The sequence below is a fragment of the Jaculus jaculus genome, chromosome 13, assembly GCF_020740685.1.
Source record: "Jaculus jaculus isolate mJacJac1 chromosome 13, mJacJac1.mat.Y.cur, whole genome shotgun sequence".
Lineage (NCBI taxonomy): Eukaryota > Metazoa > Chordata > Mammalia > Rodentia > Dipodidae > Jaculus > Jaculus jaculus.
Window position 1 is genome coordinate 26,026,974 of NC_059114.1, and position 21,364 is coordinate 26,048,337.

Consider the following 21,364-nt stretch of genomic DNA (forward strand, 5'->3'; position numbering starts at 1 on the left):
AGCTGGAGGCCCTGGTGTGCCCATTCTCTCTCTCTCCATCTTTCTTCTCTCTGTCTCTCTCTCTGCTTACAAATGGACAGTTTTTTTTAAAGCAAAGGCTTTAGTTAGGCTTGCAGTTTGGAGGGAAAATTGATCATGACAGGAAAAGCACATTCAGCAGGAGCCGAAAGCCAGTGTCACATTGTCACATCAGCAGGGCAGAAGAAAAAGGAGCAATCATAGCTGCACTGTAAAACCTCAAGGCCCATGGCAGTGACACACTTCCTCCAGGAAGACTCCACCTCCTAAAGATTCCATGACCTTCCTGAACAACACCACTGACTCCTCGGCTAAGTGTTCAAACACATGAGTCTATGGGAGACACGTGACATTCAAACCACACAGTGTGGAAGTACCACCCATTCAAAACATAAACACGGGTAAACATGAAGACAAAGTCCTTCAACATAGCACTGTGGGGTGAGACTGCATATCAAGTCTGTATCCAAATGCTTGGACAGACAGAGCCAATGAGAAGCAATGAATTTTTTATTAGTTTTAATATTTATTTATTTATTTGCAAGGAGAGAGAAAGAGAGAGAGAGAATGGGCACTCCAGGGCCTTTTGCCGTGGCAAATGAATTCCAGGCACATGCGCCACTCTGTGTATCTGGCTTTACGTGGGTTCTAGGGGATCAAACCCAGGCCATCAGGCTTTCTTTGCCAACAAATGTCTTAAACACTGAGCCATCTCTGCAGCCCCAATGAATTATTTCTAAAAAAAAACTAATTAAGGAAGATCTGAAAGATATAGAAAATAAATAGAAAAATATATATATGGAAGTGGATAGGAGTGTACTTACTTGACTTAGTCCCATCACTTAAAAGACAACCACTGTTGACATTTTATAGCATATTTTCAGTCAGTTTTCTATGCATAGGTGTTTTGTTTTGTTTGGATTATGCTGTTAGACGTTTTAGCCATTGCTTGTTAAGAAGCTGAAGGTGAATAAAGGCTTGTGGTACAACTAAGAGTCCCATTTGTAAGGTTTTGGGAATGGAACCCAGGACCTCCTGTGTGCTAGGCAAATGCTCTACAGCTGACCTCCAACTGCCCCCTCCTCCCAATACTCAAATAAAAGCACCTTTCTTCAAGACCGGTCCTGGGTTCTTACTTAAAGAGAAAGCCCTGAGATGTCTGAGATCAGGCTCCCTGGTGGCTGGACGGGGGAGGGGGGGAGGCGGTGGGCTATCAACCGAGCTGCACACGCGTCACCTCCTGTCCAGGTTCTGGGGACACCTCCCTCCCCATCAGCATTGGGCTGATGAATCTACTGGGGAGGGGGCTGTTTGCATTGGCGCGGGTGAAGAAGAGGGTTGGGGGGAGCCTAGGGTGGGGAGGAGTGATGGGGGCGGGTTAGAGGAGGGCCTGGGGAAAGGGAGATGATGGATGGGAAGGAAGAGGGCTGAGACAGGGAAACTATCAAGGAAGAAAGCAGGGGGGATGGGTGTGTGCTCTGCTGCTCCCACATTGGGGGGTGGGTTATTTCTAGGGGTGAATCCTCATGGAGCCCAGCACAGGACCAAGACAGATTTCCCCTGTCACCATTAGACCCACTGTGCATTGTGCTCTTGCCGGAGCTCAGGCCAGGGAGGCTAGGGACAGGTACTAGGGTGTACACCCAAAGGCCCTGCACCCATGGGAATTGGATCCAGGGAACCCTGTGAGCTACAGGCTCAACGTGTGAATTTAGGGTCTGGATATGCATGTGTGTGACATGGGGAGGGGAAGCACTGGATCACAGCCCCTGAGCAAAGTGGGACACCCTTCCTGTGTGGGGGAGGGAGAGAGAAAGAAAAAGGCAAAGAGGGAGAGGGACAGGAGTCTGAAGAGAGGGACAGGAGGCTGGACCGAGCCCAGGGGGACCATCCTCCTGGCTGTGGGAGGAACCAGAAGGAAGATGACAGAGATGAAAAAAGATGGACAGATTGGCACTTCAGAGTGAAAGGGGCCCTGGAGGTGACAGAAATAAAGTGGACATAAGGACTATCCAGTCAGTGACCACCAGCACCTGCCTTTGGCATCTTGGACCTGCCTGGCCTTGTTAGCCTAAACATGCCCCCCACTTTCTTCCTCCTGGTGTGCCACATTGTACCCCATTTCAACAATATATCACCTCTTCCCAGACCCCCAGGTGGGTCCTCCAGGACTCCTGTCTCCAGAGATAAGATGAGATCAGGAGACCCGTGGGAGACAATGCTATGGTTGCCCAAGGAAATAATTTGCTTTTAGACAGTGAGTTCATGGGCTGGAGAGATGGTTTAGTGGTTAAGACATTTACCTGTGAAGCCTAAGGACCCAAGTTTGAGCACCCATATAAGCCAGATGCACAAGGTGCTGCATGCATCTGGAGTTCACTCGCAGTGGCTGGGGGCCCTGTTGGGCCCATGTTTTTCTCCCTGTCTCTCAAATAACAAATAAATAAATAAATATTTAAAAAGAAGATAGTGAGCTCATGAGCCCCACCAGTGACCCACATCGCCCCTCACCCTCCAGTTCAGGTGTTCATTCCTGTCAGCACCCACCCTCTCTGCGCCCTTCACAGTCCTCCCATTGTGCTCCGAGCCCAGGCCAGTGAGATTGGAGCATTTCCTTGGGGCAGAGATGGTGGGCAGACTTAGGTAACAGGTCTGCTGGACCCAAACCTGAAGACTGCTGCGGGCAGCCTGGTCAAGGGATATCTTATAGAGGAAGACGTTTGAGCCAAGCATTGCCCTCGGGCAAGACCCGCATCTACCAATGCCAGCAGTCTTTCACCCAGCCTCTGCCTAGCTCTTCACCTCCTTCCTGATTCCCTCCTTCCAGAGCTCATCCCATTTCCACCATCTACAACTGGGGTTCCATGGCCAGGCAGTAGCCAAGCCCCTTTGGTCACCCCTTAGCTCAGTGCCTAGCCTTAGGACAGGAAAGGCCTTCCCTGCTATGCAGCCACTGCTGTCCCCAGCCCAACTGACCCCTTCCTCTTTCTCAGGAAGCCATAATGCAGGAGGGACCAGATGTCACCTTTAAACCTCAGGCCGCAGAGGTTTGTGAAGGGCGGTCGGTCACCTATCCCAGGTCGCCCAGCAGTAATGCAATGGCATCTGGAACTCGGCGCCCCGATCCTCAGCGGCCTTTCCCCTCGCTCCCCCCACAGCTCGAGCTCTCACCCTCCTCCCTCACGTCTGGCTCCATCCTCCTTGCCTGGACTCTTCAGGTCTCTGTCCTCATCCTTTCTGCTCCATGGGTGTTGTCTCTGTCATTCTAAATGTGTCCCTCCTCTTCTCCCCCTCTCTCCCTTTCCTGTCCCCAACCCTTTTGGATCTCTTGACCCCTCCCTTTCCCTCTCCCTCGGTCTTCCTCTTGGCTTTCTCCTTGCCTCTGGCTCTGTCGCCCTTCTTCCTCTCTTCTAGCTTTTACCCCCTCTGCCCGGCTTTCCTTTCTCTCCCACACACCTCTTCTACACTGCTGCACCCATCCCCACCCCCTCACCCATGTGCACATGTAGGTGCACACTGTCACACTCTCACTTGCATACCAGGGCACACATCATGGCAGGGCACTCACACATTCTACCCTGGTGCTTCTATCTGCTGTCCAGCTCCTGGAAGGGACAGAACAGTGGCCAAGACGAAGCGCCCCCCACCCTGGCCCCCACGCAGCAAGCATGTGGCCAGATAGGATTTTAATAAACTCGGCGCATCTCGGCCTCACACCAGCTGCCGCACACCGTCACCCGTCTTGTGCGTCTCATTTATTCCTCATTAGCAAAATCACCTGTTTGTCAAATAGGGACAGCTCGTGAGACATTAAATTGAGCTGAAGCTGAGGGGGCTTGGGGACTGCTGCAGGTGGCGGGCAGGGTGGTGGGGACGGCAGTAGGAGGGAAAGCAGGTGGAGGTGACTCATGTTCCAACTTCACTTTAGCCATGGCCACCCCATGATTTGACCAACAGACTCAGGGAACAGAGGACGGCAGGGGCTGAATTTGGGGTAGACACTGGACTGGAGAAGAGAGGAACTAAGGGTGCCTTGGGGCTTCAGAAACTGGGCAGCCCACTTTTGCCTGCTGGAGAGAGACTTTTGCAAGCATGGGTTGGAATCCTTCAGTCCAAGCTCGCTTTTTCCAGTAAGGAAGCAAGGGCTGTCTTCCATGAAGCAGTTGAGACCTGAAGTCGGGCTGCGTTGGGTTTGAATCCATGAGTGCAAGCTAAGGCAAGCCACTTCACCCCTCTAAGCCTCCCTCTAGCAGCTCGGAGAGGAGCCACTGTCGGTGTCTGCCTGGTGGGTCTGTGCAAGTGGGTCACCTACTCAGTGGTGACACCTGATGAAGCTGACACAGCCCGCTGTCTGGGCCAGAGAAGGTAGCCAGCGTCTTCTACTGTCCCTGTCCTGCAGCCAGGCCGAGAAAAGGGCCCCAGGGTCCCCTCAACCTCCCATGTTGTCATTGACTCTTGGTTCTTTTTGGATACCCTCCTCCTTGCTTTCAGGGTCACCCCCAATCACTGGGCTGTCCTGCTGTGAACTGCTAGCTCTGTGAGGTCAGCGTCCCTAGTACCCTAGCTCACCCTAGCACAGAATCATTCTAAAGAAGTGTTTGTGGAGGCTGGTAGTGTTGCTCAGTGGTAGAACACTTGCCCGGCATCCATCAGCATAGCAAAAAGGAAAAGAAAACAGGAAGGAGCGGAGGCAGGAAGAGAGGGAGGGAGAGAAAACATGGGAAAGAAAGCTAGGAAAATAGTTCAGCAGGTTAAAGGTGCTTGTTTACAAAGCTTGTCAGTTCAGGGGTTCAATTCCTAAGCCACCCACCTAAGCAAGTGGCACAAGTGTCTGGTATCTGCTTGCAGCAGCAAGAGGCCCTAGCATGCCCCCCACACATGTACAAATAATTTTTTTTTAATTGAGAAGAGGAGAAAAGAAAAGGAAAAGGAGAGGACAGCAGGAGAAGAGAAGGGGAGGGGAGGGGAGGGGAGGGGGAGGGAAGGGGAGGGAAGGGAAGGGAAGGGAAGGGAAGGGAAGGGAAGGGAAGGGAAGGGAAGGGAAGGGAAGGGAAGGGAAGGAGGGAAGGGAAAGGAAAAAGAAGGGGAGGGGAGGGGAAAGGAGGGGAGAGAGGGGAGGGAAGGGAAGGGAAGGGGGGAAGGGAAGGGAAGGGAAGGGAAGATGAGGGAAGGGAAGGAGGGAAGGGAAAGGAAAAAGAAGAAGGGGAGGGGAGGGGAGGGAAGGGGAGGGGGAAGGGAAGGATGGAAGGGAAGGAAGGGAAGGGAAGGGAAGGGAAGGGAAGGGAAGGGAAGGGAAGGGAAGGGAAGGGAAGGGAAGGGAAGGGAAGGGAAGGGAAGGAGAGAATACCACCTACAATTTCAGAGGCTTGGCCTCTGTTCCCAGCCTTCTAAATAACAATGTGTTTCTTTGAGTAACTTTGCATACTGAGAGCACTGGAGGCTCCCCAAAAGTTGTCAGAGACAACTGATGGGCCCTTAACCCAGGCAGAGTCCCCAAGGGGAGCCTCTTAACTCTGGCAAAATCACAAGCAGAAAGTGGACAAGGATGCAGTCCACCCACCTTTGTGTAAGCCGTCAACTTTTACTTTGCACTCGTTTATGTATGCACTTAGTTCCAAGCAGTTATGGTCCGTGTGCGATCAGGTGACAGCCACATCAGTCAGGAGACAGAACATGCCAGGCTTCTAGCTACCAGCTACACCCTGGGTCTGCCCCAGCTCTCCAGAACCTGCCATGGCCAGCTCTCCTGTGTTTGGCTGAGCCCTAGCACTGAGTCATTACCCCTTCCACGTTCTCTCAATCCTGGGCATCCCTGGGCAAGGAAATCCCAGTTGAGAACTCTTCATTCTCTGATAATTCACCAGCACCAGCACCTCCCCAGCCACAGCAAGGGCCACACATGCTCACTGCAGCGTTGCTTACGGTTGGACACTGACCAGCAGTGGACCACGCTGGCTAAGTTCACACTGTCATGTCCACGTGATGAGTCTCTTATAATATTTTAAAATGCATGTTGTGGGCTGAGGAGATGGCTCATTGGTTAAGAGCGCTTGCTGCTTAAGCACGGGAGCCTCTCAGCCAGAGACCACCAAGTTCAACTCCCCAGAATGTGGCCACACATGTCTGTAACCCTAGACCGCAGCAGGCGGGGACCAAAGAATCGCTGGGGCTGGCCAATGGGCAGCAGCTCTGGGTTGAGGGAGAAACATCCCCCAAGCAACACTGATGCTTGATAAGAGGATGTTCGACGGTCTCCTCTGGCTTCTGTATACATGCTTATGGGATGTGGGCATCTGCACACACATCATACACGGCAGTGACACGACAGCAGGAGAGACTCCTGTCTCAGAAGAAGGAGGAAGGGGGCTGGAGAGATGGCTTAGCAGTTAAGCGCTTGCCTGAGAAGCCTAAGGACCCCAGTTCAAGGCTCGATTCCCCAGGACCAATGTTAGCCAGATGCACAAGGGGGCGCATGCGTCTGGAGTTCATTTGCAGTGGCTGATGGCCCTGACACTCCCTCTCTCTCTCTCTCTCTCTCTCTCTCTCTCTGTCACTCTCAAATAAATAAATAAAAATAAACGAAAAAGTTTTTTAAAGTAGGAGGAAAGATAGGCGAAACACCCTGGGGTTGTCCCCTGACCTCCATGTGCATGCTACGACATGCATACACTCATACACACACGTCACCAAATAAATTGTAAATGCGCATGGTGTGCATCAATTCAATTACAAAGGCTATTTCTGATGTGATGCCGGGGGTGGAACCCAGAGGGTCTTGCACACGCCAGGCAAGTGCTCCACCACTAAGCTCAGCTTATAAGTTTCAAATGAAGAAGAAACGCACAACTGGAGTTCAAAACCACATGTAAGTCTGCAATCTGAATTTCAGGCTCCTCCAGTGCCTACTGCCATTGCTTCCACCCAACTCCTCAGAAGGAGCCACTCGCCCTCACAGTTCTGTCTCTTTCTGGACTGTTTCTACGCATACACAAATGTGTGTGTGTGTGTGTGTGTGTGTGTGTGTGTGTGCGCGTGAGTGAATAACACAAAGGGTGTCATGTTATATATACCAATAGGCAACTTTTCTCACCCAGCCATATACGTGCTAGGTTGTTAAATGAGAAAAGCAGCCTACAAAACAGCAGGTTCGGTGTGATCCCAATTTTGTAAGTAGATGCATAGAGAGAAGATTCATATCTGAAAAATCAGCATCAAATCTTAGCAGCTGGTGGGGGAGGGAGGCTGAAGACCGATGTTGGATCTTCCATTCTATAAGGCACACAGTCTCCACTTTTCTGAGCCTCGGTTTCCCATCTGTACAGCAAGATTTAGTCAGTGGTTCCTCTCCCAAAGGGACATTTGGTAGTCCCTGAAGATGTTTGGTCGTCATCAGTGGGTGTTGCTGGCATCTGATGAATAAAATCCAGGCATCACGGCACTCAGGAAGGCAGTCTCCATGACACAGAATTCATTGCCTGGTCCACACAGAGCCAGGCCTAGAGGCAGAGGCTGAGGCTGAGGCAGGAGGATCACAGGCTCAAGGCCAGCATGAGTGACTTATGCAGATGCTATCTCCAAAAGCAAATAAGTAAATATCTGGTCTAAAGTGTCAAAGTGCCCCAAACAGACACCCCTGGTATATCAAAGACTAGAGGAGGTGTGGACACAAGGGTTCTGTTTCAAACCGTGATCACTGTCAACATCATATTATCACTTTGCAGGGTTAGGGTTATTATCACTGTCATCATACACAACAATGAAAAGCTGAAGATGTTGGAAACCTCCGAGATGCGCTGGTGAGCCTGTCCCCAAGGAAGCCACTGCACTGACTTGCTGTCTGCCAGGTAACTTGCTTCATGGGGGCCAAACCATAGGAAGATCCCTTCTCTGCCTGCCCGAACTAAGGGCAGCAGGGTACAAGGTGGGCAAGCAGATTGGCAGGGCACTGCCGGCCTGGCGTGAAGCCTCAGCTGGGGACTGACCAGCTGGCCAGGCCCCTTAGTGGGGGCCCAGCTGCCCAGCTCAGGGGGGCCTTGGCCTGCATCGCTTTTGCCCACTGCTCCGGGAGCAGGAATTAACAGGAAGGCGTCCTGCACACCTCCCCAGCTCATTAGCTCCAGGGTCTCATTCTCCGTGAAAGCTGTGGTTCTGCTTGTGGCCTCACGCTCCACTGCTGGGCCTATGATTGTGGCCAGACGTCCTCCTCCGTCCCACCGGGGGCCACTCCTTCCCATCTGCTCCCAGCTCACAACCCCGGCCTTTTGTCTTCTCCCCTCCTGCCTGCCTCCGGCTGCGCCTCTTGACTCCTGTCATGGTCTCTTTGCTCCTCGGCTCTCCTGGCAGAGGGCATCAGACTCCGCTGACTCCTCTCTGCTCTTGAGTCAGACCCCAACTCCTAAGCCCCTCCTCTTTCTCCCCAGAAAGTCGTAGGGCCTGGAAACTAGGCTTTTGTCATGGTCACTCTGCAGATGTGAAAACCGAGGTCTTGAGATCAAAAGGTCTAAGGGAAAGCTGGAGACGGCCTTGGGATGTGTCTCAGTGGGTGGATTGCCTGCCTGGCATGCAGGAAGTCCTGGGTTCCATCCCCAGTACCGCAAAGACTGGGTATGAGGGTGCACACCTATAATCCCAGCACTCAGGAGGCGGAGGCAGAGGAGTCAGGAGTTCAAGATCATCCTTGAGGAGTTTGAGTCCAGACTGGACTACATGAGACCTTGTCTCAAAAATAAATAAATGAATAAATAAAGAGCAAGTTTGGGGATCACTGGCACACTCATGGGTTGAGTATGTAGGGAGTGCTCCACAGGGTGAGTTCCTGCCTTAACTCTGGGAACCTATCAGAAGCCAGCCAGCCATGGGGACCCACCCGGGAGAAGGTGCTAAGTCCAGGGACAGCTTTAGGCCAAGAACAGGACTGGTTTTCCAGGCTCCTAAGTTCCTCGTGTGCCTCAGTGCCCTGCCAGCCTCCTGTCAGGGCTACCCAAGCCCCAGCCCTGGCCCCTGACCTGGGGAAACGTCCCCAGGGCTGGGCTGGCATTGCTTTTCTGCAAAGGACCAGGCAGTGAATATTTTTGATGTTCCAGCCTCATGGTTTCTGTGGTAGAGATTCAACCCTGTTTTGTAAGGGCCAAGACAGCATGTAAGAGAACTGGCATTGCTGAGCTCCAATAAAGCTTTATTTAAAACAAACAGGCAGCTGGGTGTGGAAGTGGATGCCTTTAATCCAAAGCACTTGGGAGACAGAGGTAAGAAGATTGTCATTGTCATGTGTTCAAGGCCAGTCGGGGACTACAGTGTGAATTTCAGGTCAGCCTGGGCTAGAGAAAGACCCTACCCCAGAAAAAAAAAAAAAAAAAGAAAAAGAAAAAGAAAAACTTGGGCTGTGTGCTGAAGGCTTTTTCAGCTCTTGGAAGAGCCCAGGCCAGCAGCCCCAGCAACTTCCTCAAGCCTGACTCCATGAGGAGGTAACAGTAGCGGCAGATTATTACCTTCACACACACCACTCAGCGATGGTGAGGACAGAGGCCCAGTGCCCCGGGGGCAGTGGAGACAGGTGAGGGAGTGGACCAGGCCACTTGGTGGTGGCTAGCCGGGTGCCCTACCTGAGTCTGCCAGGGATCCCAGCCCTAGGTTGGCATTCAAAGACTATTGCTCTCAACGCATGTGTCCTGGTTGCTGGAGGGTCTGCGCTACCACCCTGCATAGCCTCCAGGGATACCAGGTCCAGACACACGGCCTCGGGCTCGGAACCCAAAGGCTGGCTTCTTGTCTTGGCTGGTGCTCTAGAATCTGTGCCTCAGCTTCCCCAGCATTAACACAGGAGAGCCCCTGGCCTCCCTCAAGAGTGGGAACCAGCCAGGCGTGGTGGCGCACACCTTTAATTCCAGCACTCAGGAGGCAGAGGTAGGAGGATCGCCATGAGTTCAAGGCCACCTGAGACTACATAGTGAATTCCAGGTCAGCCTGGGCCAGAGTGAGACCCTACCTTGAACCCCCCCAAAAAAAAAACGGGAACCAGGTTTCTCTGACAGCATGAGCACATGCTATCCATGTCATAGGATAGGACCCCGGGGAGTGTCAGCTCTCTCAGAAACCCAGCCGCGCCCCTTCATAGCTGCGACACCCCACCAAATCCCTTCTCCTCTCAGAGCCTTGGTTCCCTCTCTGTGAAAGAACCACCACAGCTTGGCCTCTCAGGGCTGAAACCAAGATGCCACTCTCATAGGAAGCCTGGCACCGCCTGGGACTGCACCACATAGGCATGACCCACGGTCACTCGTACCATGTCACTTGATCAGCATACTCCCACTGGGCAGCTGAGTAGAACCATACCACCATCCTTCCCCCCCCCCCCCCCGCGGCAGAAGGAGAGACTAAAGCAGCAGTGAACATCTAGTTTAGACTCTAGAATCAGGCTGCCAGAGCTCCCTCCTGAGGCCACGTTGCCCACAGTCCGCAGTAGTGGTTTATGACCATCCTTACCTGCCAGGCCTCTCACGCCCCCACAGGGACTTCTTGGGTGGAGGGAGGCACCCCACCCAGGGCTGGCCCACATGCAGTGACTCGTTCATGGCAGGTACAAAGGGCAGGCTTTCTTTCCACACCGTTGTGCCATCTTCGAAATGTGATGCCACCTCCTATAAAGAGAGCTGAGAGGCATGGTCACTCTCATCCCAGCCCACCCTCTGCCCAAGACGCCAGCCTCCCTCTACCCCCGAGTACTCCCCAGCTAGCCACCTGCAGCCACAGCTCTGTCTCCAGGGACGTTTGCAGGGGAAGCTGCCCTAATATGCCTGGGTAGCCAAGAAACCTGGACCAGGCCAAGGGCTTCTCCATCCCCTCCGGGCTGTCCTAACACACCCCCTGCTCCAACAAGAGCATCTACCTTTCATCCGGGGAGAATAGACAGCAGAGCCCCCAGGAAGCACCCTCGTTATGCTTTCTGGAGGCTTTGGGTTTCTTTAGGAGGGCAGAATCAATATGTAGCCCATAGCAACAGGGCCAGAGCCACGAACATCTTCACTTCTGGGGCTGCCATCCTAGAGGGGAAACTGCCCTGCCCCTTGAGTCTGAGACCCACTGGGACTGGGAAGACCTGGGAATTTGTATTTCTTTTTTTAATACTTTATTTTATTATTTTTATTTATTTATTTATGAGAGAGTGAGGGGGAGACAATGGACACATCAGGGCCTCCAGCCATTGCAAACAAACTCCAGATACATGCACCACCATGTGCATCTGGCTTACATGATATCTGGGGGATCAAACCTGGGTCCTTGGGCTTTGCAGGCAAGTACCTTAATCACTAAGCCATCTCTGCAGCCCAGAATTTGCATTTCTAACACGTTTCCAGGTGACACAGATGCTGCTGGCCCAAGGAAGGACCACACTTGGAGAAGAGCCACTGACTTGAGTGGGTTAGGTCAAAAGGTCAACATCCAAGACACCTGTGTTGGAGCCCCGACACCTGCGGCATGCTGCGTGATCTGGGGTAAGCTGCCTAGCTCCTATGAAGCTCCATTTCACTGGGTTGGAAATGGATGAGGAGGAAGGGCTCTCCCCTGTGAGTGAAGCAAAATGTTTAAAAGAAAAAAAAAAAAAAAAGCCTGGCGTGGTGGCACACGCCTTTAATTCCAGCACTCAGGAAGAAGAGGTAGCAGGATTGCCATGAGTTTGAGGCCACCCTGAGACTACATAGTGAATTTCAGGTCAGCCTGAGCTAGAGTGAGACCCTATCTTAAAACCAAACAAACAAAACACACACACACACACACACACACACACAAAAGGCCTAAAAGATCAGGAGTGAGGGCTGGAGGGATGGTTCAGTGGTTAAAGGCACTTGTTCGCAAACCCTGACAGCCTCCGTAAAGCCAGACACACAAAGTGGCACATGCGTCTGGAGTTGGTTTGCAGTAGCAGGAGGCCCTGGTGCGCCCACATTCATTCTCTCTCTAGTAAATAAAAAAATAAATAACAGAAATGGAAAGCACCTCGCACAAGCTGAGTGCTCAGAACATGAAATGCGTAGTTACTACGCCCACGCACTGCTCTGGGCACACAGTTTGCGTGACTGATAGCAGCTGACTCATCAACTCCCAAGGCCTCCCTGACGTTCAAAGGGGTGGTTCTTGCCCCATTTTTTTTTTTATTTAATTTATTTCTTTGCAAGCAGAGAGAGGTAGAGAGAAAAGAGATAGACACATAGAATGGGTGTGCCAGGGCTTTCAGCCGCTGTAAATGAACTACAGATGTATGTACCGTTGTGTGTATCTAGCTTTACATGAACACTGGGGAATTGAACCCGGGTTGTTAGGCATTACAGGCAAGAGCCTTTACCACTGAGCTGTCTCTCCAGCCCCATCTCTCCCCATTTTTGAGAAGAACAAACTGAAGCATGGCCTGGCCCAAGGTTAGAAGCCCAGCCCAGATTACTGTTCCATCCATCTTCTCTCCTGGCGCTCTACCCTGGTCCCCTACCCTGTCTCCCCTTCCAGAGCCAAGCTAGGCCCCTCTGACAGAAGTCTTCCCAAACGAGAAGAGAATAAAGAGCTTTCTGTCCATGCCAGAAGAAAAACAAACCCCACCGCCCTCCATTGCCCATGGAGGAAATGATGGATGTCTGTTATTGTTGTTGTGGAAATCAGTACCGGGGGAAAGAGATCAAGGCACCCGTTGCTGGAGCTCGCAGAGTCACTGAGAGAAGTCCAGGAAAGGGCTCCCCACCACACCACGCTGCCTCTCTCTTTGCAAGTGCCTGTTTCTCCTGGGCAGACAGGGTGGTGGGGGACAAACCCTGGAAGAGCCAGAGGCAGGGAGCCTGGAAGAGGGGGACCAGCTGGGGCAGCTTGGGGGTGGGGTAATCAATCCTCAGCTCTGTTCCTCTTCCTTCCCCCACCCTTCTCCATTCCCATTTCCTCCCTCCTAGGTAGGAGCAGAGAACTCAAGCCAATGAACTGTTCAGGCTTCTCTCACCGCCCTTAGGTGTTGATGGAGAGGGACCGTCACAAGAAAAATACTGTCTCCAGGGGAAAACTTCTGGAATCTGTTTTGGAGAATCTGATAAGTAGTCTGGGGCCTTGTTAGTTTGAAGGCACTTTGCATTGCTGTCCCTTTAAGAGGCACAAGGACTAACTAGGGAGATGGCTTAGTAGGTAAAGTACTTGTTGCCCAAGCATGAGGACCTGAGTTCAGATTTGAGCCCAAGGGTGCACATATAATGCCTGCCCTGGGAAGGCAGACACGGGAGACTCCCTGACGCTTGCCAGCTAGCTGTTGTAGCCAAATCAATGGGTAACCTTCAGGTTCAGTGAGAGAGCCTGTCTCAAAAATTAAGATGAATAGCAAATGAGAGAAACACCCGGTGTTGACCTCTGGTACACACACACACACACACACACACACACACACACAAGAAAGGTCAGACGTTTACATGGAAAATGTGGGACTCACAGCCCGGTGGGAGGAGATCACCAAAGTGGGGGCCTTCACTCGTTGCTCTGCACCAACATAATTTATCAGCTTTGCCTAATGGTGGCAAGGGGTGGGAGGAGGAGCTGAGGGCCTGTGGATCTGGCCTCAGCTAAGGTTCTCACACTTCCCTCCCTCCTGATTCTCAGTCTCACACCAGGAGGTGGGGAGAACAAGGGTTAGCACTGAGTTTAAAGACACACACAAAATGCCACCCACTGTGTGACCTCGGGTAAGTTTTTAAAACCCATGTGCCTCAATTTTTCTTCCTTTAAGAAAATGTTTTTGATTTAATTTATTTATTTAAGAGAGAGAGAGAGAGAATGGGCAAATCAAGGCTTATTGCCACTGCAAATGAACTACAAACCCATGTGTCACTTTGAGCATCTGGCTTTACAAGGCTAATGGGGAATTGAACCTGGGCCTTCAGGCTTTACAAACAGATGCCTTTAACCACTGAGCCAACTCCCCAGATTGAGTTTCAATATTTCATCTGTAAAGCTAGGTTGTCTTGCCTGTGCTCAAAGGGTTAAATCAGATTAAATGACCTAGAAAATAATTACGATAATTGGCATCTATTGGAATGTGCCAGGCATTTTTGGGGAGGCAGGGTCTTGTGTTGTAGCTAAGGCTGGCATCCAATTCCCAGTGATCCTCTTGCCTCAGCCTCCTGAGTGCTGAAATTATAAGTGTGTGCCACCATAGCTAGTTTTGTTTTTCTGTTTTCAGAAGGATTTATTCATTTAGTCTCTATTTTTTAACTTTTTTACTTATTTGCAAGCAGAAAGATCTAGAGAGAAGAGAGACAGACAGAAAGAATGGGTAAACCAGGGCCGCCAGCCACTGGCTTTACCTGGGTACTGGGGAATCGAACTCAGGGTAATTAGGCTTTGCAGGCACATTTTAACCACTAAGCCATTGCTCTAGACCTCATGTGAACTCTATAAGACAATTTTTAGGTAGGTACTACCATCACTCACATTTCTTCAGGTAAGGAAACTGAGGCACAGAGAGGTGACGGACAGCTGGAAGGACACAGAGTTGAGTTTCACCCCAGGCAGGCATCTGGATTCTGCATGCATCCAGACAACCCTTTCTTGGGCTTCTTGCTCTTGTTCCCCACATCCCCCAGCTGGAGACTTAACCAAGCCTCTGTCTTAAATCCAGATGTTCCTCATGCCCAGACTTTGACAGCATGCCAGCCAACACATGGGTGCTCGACGGTGGCTATGTTCCTTGTCTCACAGGGCATCATTTCTGATCATTTCTGCGCATGTGTCTGGAAGGTTCCGCTCTACCCTGGGAGCCACCACAAGCCCTGGCACTCTTGTGAATAATGGTTCTGAAAAGATAGGTCAAGGGCACATGCAACTCCATAACTTCCAGAGGCCCAATGTCCAGCCGGCTGCTGGCCTCCATGTTCCCTGCCCACACCTATGTGGAAGCTCTGATCTTCTGCTCAGTGGAAGGAGTCTTGTGTTTAGCCAGTGTCCACAAGCAGCTGTGAGCATGCTGGAAGCTGAGCTCAGTGCACACTGCAAGACTAACCTTGGCCTTTGCAGATTCACAAACCTATGAGCATCACTGTCCAGGGAAGAAAGCGGTTGGGCCTGCAGGTGACTTTGAGGTTGGCCTTGACAGTGGAAAGCAACCTGATGGAAAGCAGCCTAATTGAGCCATGGCCTGCCAGCAGGAGTGTGGCTTTGGAGACCATCTTGGCCAGGTGGGAATACAGGGAAGATGCCACTGGACATGTATTTGGAGTCCCTTGCTAAAGTGACCAAACATCTACAACAGGAAATCCAAGCAGATCCCAGGGCTGGGCTATAGGTCAGTGTAAAGTATGGTATGTGCTGGTCTTGGATAGGGTCCCCAGTTCAGAAGCCCAGATGCTAGTTGTCTATCTGGGAGGTGTTCATCCAATTCAGAGAGGAAGGAGGAGGTATAAAGCAAGAGGAGCCAAGAAAGGGGATGGGATGGAGCTGGTCACCATGCAGGGTACCTGGGGGTGACGAGATTGCATAGGATATGACTCCCAGTTATCCCACCTGTAGGAAGGGCAAGGCTCAGCGTGGCTCTGTCGCTTACAGGCAGCCATGAATGGCTCCTGGAGGAGAGTGCACCACCTCTTTCCTTAGCAGTAAAAGTTCTGTAGGTCAGGCGTGGTGGCGCACGCCTTTAATCCCAGCACTCAGGAGGTAGAGGTAGGAGGAGCACTGTGAGTCTGAGGCCAGCCTAAGACTACATAGTGAATTCCAGGTCATCCCGGCTAGAGCAAGACCCTACCTCAAAAAAAAAAAAAAAAAAAAAAGCTTTATGGCTATAGGGCCAATGGTGTCTACATGAATGAATGAATGAATGAATGATATCTTAAGAGTCAGGCACTGTTCTGAGTTCTGAAGATTTATGGGGCTGAGAAGATGTCTGGGTGGTTGAAGGTGCTTGCTTCCACAGAAATGATATAGACCCCTAATGAGGGTTCATGCCTACAAGGAGAACAATCTCTCTCTCTTGCTCTCGCTCCCGCTCTCGCTCTCAAAATTATGGTGAACTATCTCAGTACAAGTGCCCTGAGTTTGGTTGTAGTTAGCCATGAGCACCTCCTGGGGCATTTGTTTCCTCACTGTTTCCCAAACTGCATTCCAGGTCCCTTCTCCCATGATAGACTCTGTTCTGGGGTCAAATTGCATATGGAGAATTCCATGTGCTCTGTCACAACAATAACAAAGTGCCTGGTTTCACTTTGTTTAATCCAGGTTTGACAAATATACTTGACATATTTATCCTCCAAGAGACAAATTAAATCCAAAACCACAGAGCCAGGAAGGTCACTAGAATGGAACTGTTCTGTGTAGGAGAAGATTGACACATAGTGCCATCCATTAGAGCCTTCTGCAATGATTGCAGGGCTCTGCAGTCCAGCTGCCCAACATGACAGACCATGTACAAGCCATCCAATGTGGCAGCCCACACTCAGTCCATCCAATGTGGCAGCCCATACTCAGTCCATCCAATGTGGCAGCCCACACTCAGTCCATCCAATGTGGCAGCCCACACTCGGTCCATCCAATATGGCAGCCCACACTCAGTCCATCCAATATGGCAGCCCACACTCAGTCCATCCAATGTGGCAGCCTACACTCAGTCCATCCAATAATAGCAGCCCACACTCAATCCATCCAATACAGCAGATCATTGGATGTTCAAGCTATCCAACATGGTAGCCCACCTTCATACTATCCAACATGGCAGCCACAGTGCTGTGGGAACCATTGGGATGGGGCTAGTACAACTGAAGGATTTAAATTTTTATTTTAATTAATTTAACTTTAAATTGCAGTGCAGCTTCCCTATCTAGTTTGTGCCTGAGTTGCACACTGGACATGGTGATAAGTCAGTTTTCCTCTGACAAGAGCTGCCTGTGATGAGTACTTACTGAATACCAGGCACCAAGAGCTTGGCTCAGCCCTTCAACAACCCAGGGAGTGGTGTTACTTTTCAGTCCATTTTCCAGGTGAAGAAATAGAGGCAGGGGGCCATTTGGTGTCTTGTTCAAGTCCCTATGACCAAGGGTTTGTGACTATACTCTGGGTGACCGGAAGGAGTCAGGGGTGCACCCCTTGAGGAGCCCCCTGCCAGGAGGGGGTGGGTGAGAGCAAGCAGTAAACTGTTACTCACAGCACAGCGAGAGACTAGAGCTGTCCTCTTCCCTCCGGTCACCTGGCCTAGCCCAGCTCCCTGGAGCACCCACTCCTCCCTCACAAAGAAGCCCACAAGATCCCATTCAGGGCCCTCCCCTGACAGCACCGTGTTGTGCCCTGCGAGGGAGCAGGGGTGCGCCACCGTACCATCCTGTACCTTTCATCCCTTGCAGAGTTCAGATAAATCTCCCCTCCTCTCCGCGTGCAGCTGAAAGTCGCCGGCCTAGCTAGGGTTTCTCCCACTTATGCAACTCATGAATATTTAACAGCATCTGCCGTGGAGGCGATAAAGCCCTACCAATCCTTGACAAATATGTCCTAATCTTTTCAATTTCGGGGTGCAAATATGCCTTCTGAGTCCTGTTTGTCACCTAGATTAATGGCCCAGGGTCCCATAATCCTTTGGTGCTAATTCAAGTGGAGGCTGGCCGGCGTGTGCCTGCCAGTGGGATGCTGGGAAACATGCACACACACACACACACACACACACACTCACATGGGATGGAGTGATTAGTCATGTGAGGGTGACTTGTAGCAAATTGTATGTATGTGTGTGTGGTGTGTGTGCACCTACGCGTGTGCGTGTGTGTGGCTGTTTATATACATGTAGCTTGTCTTTGTGTATCCCTGCCCTGTGTTTACAAGTGTCTAGGTGTATGTGTGAGTTGTGTGAGCTCCATGTATGTATGAGTGCACATGTCTGAGCCCGGATGTAACATGTGTGTTGAGGTGCCTCTCTGACTGTGCGGGAAGAGAGAGAGCGGGCAAGTCAGTGGAATATTCGATCAGACTTCTTCCTGTTCTGATGGAGAGGGGATGCATGGGCATCGCAGATGGGGATGACATAAGGAAAGAAACATCTGTAGGGGATGAGCCCCCTGGAATTGATCTGGGTGTGTCTGAAAAGCAACTCTACACCCCACAGGGTTATTTTGATTTCATATACTGCAGATAGCTGGCCCTGGAAAGGGCACACCACCAGAAGCCTATACGGAAACTCTGGTGTTTAGAATGTAGCAGAGAATAGAGAACGGGTGTGTGCGGTTCTGCCTATGGCTGTGAGAGGGAGGGCTTCAGACACAGACTGCTGTAGATGGAGGTCCTCGGTCCCCCATCCCTGTGTTCCTTGCTCTCTCTTCCTCCCTCCAGCTGTCCCTTCCTCTCCCTCCCTCTGTCCTCTCTCAAGTAACCTTCAGTATTTCCCCAAAATGCTGGTCAGAGGCCATGTGCGCCTGGCCTGGTGCTGTTCTCAGCACCTGGGTGTCCTTCTGTCCCAAGTCTGTCCTCAGAGCACCTCTGGGGGAGCGGGGAAGAGGCCATCACGAGCCTGAGTCCCTTCCTCTCCTCCCGTCGCAGGGTCCTGGCAGCTCATCCGTGAGGGCAGAGAACCAGGGCCAGGCTTGGCAGGTGGAACAGGACAGCCTCGTCCAGTGTGGGGCCAGGGCTAGGAAGGGGTGAGGCGCAGAGTGCTGAGGCCCAAACCAGAGAGCAACGCAGCAACTTCCAACCTCGGGTGAGGAGAAGTATCTATCACACCAAACAGACCTCTGGTCAGACACAGCCAAAAGCACCCTGTCTCCTGATGGAAGCAGGGGCCTCCACAGAGCAGCCCAGCGCGCACGTACTCGCCTCTGGGCACAACATGGTCGCCCCTCTGTGGGGCTAACACCCAGCCCAAGAACACTGACGCAGAGGAGAAAGAGAGCCAGGGGTCCTTGGGACCTGAGATAAGATCTGCTAAAGATGGAGGTGGGAAGACAGGGGAAAGAACAAAGCCTTGTGGACCCTAAACAGACCCCACACAGGAACATAACACTGGAGATTTCAAGTGAAGCTGTTCTTGGGTTCTCCCAAGGCATGTATGTGACCTTGGGCAAGCCACCTGCCTTCTCCGTAACTCCTCCTCCTAGGAAGTGCCTGGGGACAGGCGGCAAGAGTACAGTGGGCCCTGTGACATGTTATGAGGGTTATATGCCAATACAAGTGTGTGGCCATGCTTCTTGCCAATTGCTGCTATTGGTATTAATGTCATTATTATTATCATTATTAATTATTGTCTGCAGAACTCTCTGTTAATGCCCCCACATTCCACGTGACATAAAGAAATTACAAGAATCAGGGCTGGCTTAAGTTCATTCTGCAAAATTCCTACTGTGACCCAGTCCATGGCAAAAACAGTCTCTAGGTGCCTCTCGCACTCAAAAGGAAAATTCTAGATAGGGAGCTTTCCCACAGTTAAATACAAAACTAACAGCATTATCCTCACTGTGTGGAGACTGTCTCCTGGGAATACCCCCATCCAACCACCCTGGCATGTGCCCCCAGCACAAATAGTCCTTCTGTCATTGGCCATCCCCAGCTCTGGGAGCAGAGGGGCTCAGGAGGTGACAGTGACTGCACTGAGTAAGGGCAGCCTCTCTGTGAGCTGGGACAAATCATTTTCCCTCTGAAATCAAAGGGATCTGCATTAGCACCTTGAAAAAGGTCCCATTAGAGGTATGCTTCTCAACCTTTGATAGCACAAAGCTCCCTCCCCCAAACACACGCCCTGAGAACCTACAAAAGCCAGTCCCCAGACAGCAGAGGGTCCCTGCTCCGCTGCTCAGGGAGCCCCACAGACCAAGGATCCACAACATCTTTCTCTTCTGGAGATTAGGTAAAGCAAACGACACGCACAACTCCTTTTTCTCATGCTAATAATTTCTCACACTGCACTCTCCCCCCTCTGGGCGGTCCTCTGTAGTAGCCAGTCTGTCTACAGCCTGAATCAACAAGCTCTGTGTTTGTTTATTATCTCCTAGAGGGCAGCGACCACAGCCAAGAGAACTCTGTGGGATACTGGGGACATCTGCCCTGGCCTTCAAGGATATTGTGATGAACTTATGAAAGAAAGCCAGAATATTTCAGAACCATGGTTTTCATGGAGGGCAGCTATTGTGTTGCAAGAGTACAGTACTTGTAGCGGCAGCTTCTAAGATGGTTGCCTCAAGATGGCCACCTCCGACATGGCCACCCAAGATGGCTGCCTCTGAGGTGGCCCTGGTATTCCCCACCTTCCAGTAGCATAGCATGGGATGGACCTAGTGACTCCTGTTTTCAAATTTTTCTTCGTTTATTTACTTATATGCAGAGAGAAAGAGGCATGCCAGGGTCTCTAGCCACTGCAAATGAGCTCCAGATGCATGCACCACTTTGTGCATCTAGCTTTACCTGGATACTGGGGAATCAAACCTGGGTCATTAGGCTTTGCAGGAAAGCACCTTAACCACTGAGCCAGCTCTCTAGCTCCCTAGTGACTTATTTCTAATGAATACACTATAGCAAAAAAGATCATTCCAAAATTTAGTGGGGAACGCTGTGGTTTCCATAGTTTTCTTTCTAGTTCCTTACTGCCGTGTTGTGGAAAACCCAATGACAAGTACGCTGTTTCCAGCCAAAAGTGAACAAGGACCTGACCCCTGTCGGCAGCCACATGATCAAATGTAGAAGCAGGCCTAGACTAGTAACCTAGCTGACAGGCTGACATTCCCTGAGCCAGAGAACCCACCGAAGCTCCTTCCAGGTTTCTGACTCACAAACATTGTGAGATAATAATAAATGCTTATTGTCTAAGGCCACTACACTGATGGTAACCTACTCTTGAATGCTTGAGTGTAGACCTCTACCAGCCTGCATGGTTTAAACCCTAACTTATATGATTTTACATCTGTGTAAACATTTTTTTAAAATTTTTAAACATTTTTTATTATTATTTATTTATTTTTGAGAGGGAGGGAGAGAAGAAGAAAGGCCACTGCAAATGAACTCTTACATGGGTACTAGGGAATTGAGCCTGGGTCCTTAGGCTTCGCAGGCAAGTACCTTAACTGTTAAGCCATCTCTCTAGCCCACATCTCTGTAAACTTATCCACATCACCTAATCTCTTGGCCACTCCGTTTCCTTATCTGTGTAGTGGGAATAATAGTGCCTATTTCAAAGAGTCATGGTGAGAATTAAGTATGCACTTTTTATAAAGGTTGGTGCCACTCACATTGTTACCCCTGAAGGCTCCAACCTGAGGGACACATGGCACAAGGGGAAAACCTAAGGACAAACTTGGAAAGTGCCTGTCAAAACCAGCAGCCTGGAGAAGACAGGCCAAACACACTACCTGCGCCATGGGTGACATGTACT